Here is a 3,978-nt window from a genome sequence, read left to right as displayed (position 1 = left end):
CATGACAAACGAATTAGAGAGGTATTTTCCCGATTGCGTACGCATAATTTAAAATTACAACCTATAAAGTGTGAATTTTTAAGAAAGGAAGTAATTTATTTAGGTCATAAATTAACCGAGAAAGGGGTACAACCCGACGAACGAAAAATTGAATGCGTTAAAATATTCCCTACACCTACGACGGTAAAAGAAATAAAATCGTTTCTAGGACTAACAGGTTACTATAGAAACTTTGTACCTGAGTATGGAAAAATCGCGAAACCAATAACGAACCTATTACGAAAAGGAATAGAATTTAAATGGACAATAGATTGTCAGGAAGCCTTCGATAAATTGAAAAATATATTATGTAACGCACCACTATTACAATATCCGAATTTCGAACAACCATTTATTATTACATGTGACGCTAGTAATTACGCGGTAGGATGCGTACTAAGCCAAGGTGTCATACCAGCCAACCTACCTATCGCGTACGCGTCACGTACACTCAATAAAGCCGAGATAAATTATTCAACAACCGAAAAAGAATTAGTAGCTATTATGTTTGGTGTTAAACAATTCCGACCATACGTTTATGGACGAAAATTTACAATCATAACTGACCATAAGCCATTAACATGGTTATTTAGTGTCAAAGACCCAGGTAGTAGGTTACTTAGATGGCGAATAAAATTAGACGAGTTCGATTATGAAATTCAATACAAAAGTGGTAAAACTAATTTAAATGCAGATGCATTAAGCAGAATAAAAGAAATAAATCTAATCGAAGCTACTACAACGTACGACGTATTTTGGGAAGAATTTAATTCTAAAATAATTATAAATACGCGAATAAAAGAAATAAACGGACAAATAGCAAATGCGCCTAGGGACTCAATAGTAGTAATAGATTTACCTAGGGATAAAAAAATAACCAATGATTTAACCCAAGCAATAACTAGAGATGTAGACATAGTTAAAATGAATACCATTATGGGGGATATAGCATATATAGAAAATAACAAACTAATTTGTTTGGTAACCAAAGAAAAGGAAAACGACGTTCCTACATACGAAAATATATATAAAGCACTAATAAAGTTAAGGCAGCTATGTGAAACTAATAAGATAGATAAACTAACAGTATTCAAAAATGAGGTAAATTATACCAAAGATAAATTAAATTGGTCACAAGTAAAAGCTATGTATAGGTACATATTCAAGGGTACGCACGTAAACGTACTAATATATTCCGAAACCGTAATGAGTAGCCAGGACAAAATAGATGTAATTAAATTATATCACGACTCACTCTTAGGTGGTCATTTGGGAGTGTCTAAGACATTAAAAAGAATAAGAACGCAAATACAGTGGAAGGGAATGAGAAAAGACGTACGACGGTACATAGAAAAATGCGAATCATGTCAGAAAAATAAAAGCTCTAAAAAAATTAAGTTACCAATGGCAATCACTACGACGTCAACAAAGCCTTTTCAAAAGATATTTCTAGACATTGTAGGTAAGCTACCCACGTCTTATAGGAATAATTCTTATATACTTACTATCCAAGATGACTTGACCACATTTCTATTAACAATACCTTTGGAAGACCACAAAGCTAATACAATGGCTAAGGCATTTGTTACTAATTTCGTGTGTATTCATGGCATACCTATGAGTATATTAACAGATAACGGTCCAGAATTTGTAGGTGAAATATTTACTGAAGTATGTAAAATACTCAAAATTAATAAAACAATGGCTAGTGCGTATAGACCCGAGACAAACGGTTCTCTTGAAAGAGCTCATAGAGTAATTAAGGAAATGCTTAGGCATACGATAGACCAACACGCTCAAAATTGGTGCGAGCACATACCATTCGTGACATTTGCATATAATTCAGCTGTACATGAAAGTACCAATTTCCAACCATACGAGTTATTATATGGCAATCCAGTCGAGTTCCCGTCACCCTTACAAAGGCGATCGGAACCGTGCTATACATATGATAATTACGCGTATGAAATGAAACAGAAAATGCAAGCCGCCCACGGTCTGGCAAGGGAACTACTTATAAAAACAAAACGTAGAACAAAAGAATATTATGATAAAAAACAAAATGAACAAGACGTTCATGTAGGAGATAAGGTACTAATACTTGACCAAGCTAGGAAACATAAACTTACACCAATATGGGTAGGACCATATCCGGTAATAAAAGTATTAGATTATAACGTAAAAATCCAAAAAGAAAAAAGGATAGCTACTTTACATAAAAATCATGTAAAAATATTTAAGGAATAATATTATGATTTAATTATTCGAAATTACATATAATTTTAGGTTTATAATAGTAATAGGAGTTTTTCAAGCCGTTCGAACGCAAATTTCGCCATACAATGTTTCAACAATTCCGCACGAGAGTGGAATATACTTGGAAAATCGAGGACCACTGAGATTAACCAATTCGGACTGGAAATTATTAATATATATTAATTTAGATAATTATAATAATAGACATATAGAAACAATTAACTTTTATAATAAGACAGAAAAAATATGTGAAACTCTAAATAAAGAAAGTCCCGAGATATTTAATACCACGTGTGGTAATTTTGCATTAACCTCCGCGTCACTACTACAAGAAATTAGTAGAAAAAGGTCCAATATGCTGCAGTCCATAGACATAGATGAGATAAACCACCGTGAAAAACGGGGATTAATTAATATAGTAGGACATATTCAGAAGACGTTATTCGGAACGTTGGACGACGAAGACGGGAAGATGTACAATACGCAAATAAGGGAGCTCCAAAATAGTAGAGTAGGTCTGTTAAAAATAGTGGATAAACAAACTAGTATATTAAAATTAACAAATAGTGTATTTAAGGAAGCACAGTTAATGGAAAACCAAATTCGAAATTTAAATATGTCGTGTAGCAATCTCGAAATCAGCTTAAAACGCGTTTGGTATCAAATAGACGTGTTAGAAATACGAACAACAATAACAAATTTAATAACAACATTGTTGCTGCTACTACAGCAATTAGTATTCGAAACAGATATGGTAGGGGAGATAATATCGGCGGCACAAAACGGTATAATACATTCAGGTATAATATCTACTAGAGAATTAAGAATGCAGCTGCGGAACATACTAATAAGTTTGCCCGGGCAATTAAAATTACCTTTTGATGTAAATTACATATCACTTTATGAATTAAGTAAGATTTCAAAACTGGCTATAGTATATATGAATGGAACTCTCGTATTCGAGTTAGTGATTTCATTACTAAATCCAGTAGAACTAACATTGTATCACATAATACCATTGCCGGTACGTAAAGATCAGCTCTATATGCACCTCACGCCCGAATTCGAATACATGGCCATATCAAAAACACACGAGTACTATTTAACGATTTCCGTAACACATTTAATGAACTGTAGGGAATTAGCGAGTGTAACAATGTGTCCGGAAAAACAACCATTACGTATGGGGTCCGCGGGGTTACCATGTGAAATCGAGTTATTTATGAAACCGACGATAATTCCAAGAACTTGCGCTATAAAATATTTAGAATTATCACGTAGCATCTACCATAAGTTGAAATATCATAATAAGTGAATTTATATAATAAACACCTTGGACGATGTAGCTGTCACCTGTGATCATTGGGATAACGCTAAGAATATACAATAAGGGGCGTAGGTATAATAACATTAAGTGAACAATGCAGGGCGCACACACCACAAGTAGTATTAACACCTAGCCGACATCTGAAGTCCATTCAGTATATCGACTTCATTCCTCCGGTAAACATACCAGTTAGTGTAAAGATTCCATTACTACCCAGCGCTAAGCTTGAAAGTTTACTTACCCACCAAAATCCAGTAGTCAATCTGAACGACATTAGTGACTTCTCCAAAACAATCGAGGAGTTAGAGAACGCCGTCCAAGAGGAAAAGGATAGGAATATATTAAAATCAACCAGT

This window comes from Acyrthosiphon pisum, unplaced genomic scaffold (assembly GCF_005508785.2).
Source record: "Acyrthosiphon pisum isolate AL4f unplaced genomic scaffold, pea_aphid_22Mar2018_4r6ur Scaffold_851;HRSCAF=1310, whole genome shotgun sequence".
NCBI lineage: Eukaryota > Metazoa > Arthropoda > Insecta > Hemiptera > Aphididae > Acyrthosiphon > Acyrthosiphon pisum.
Note: the sequence above shows the minus strand (reverse complement) of the source record.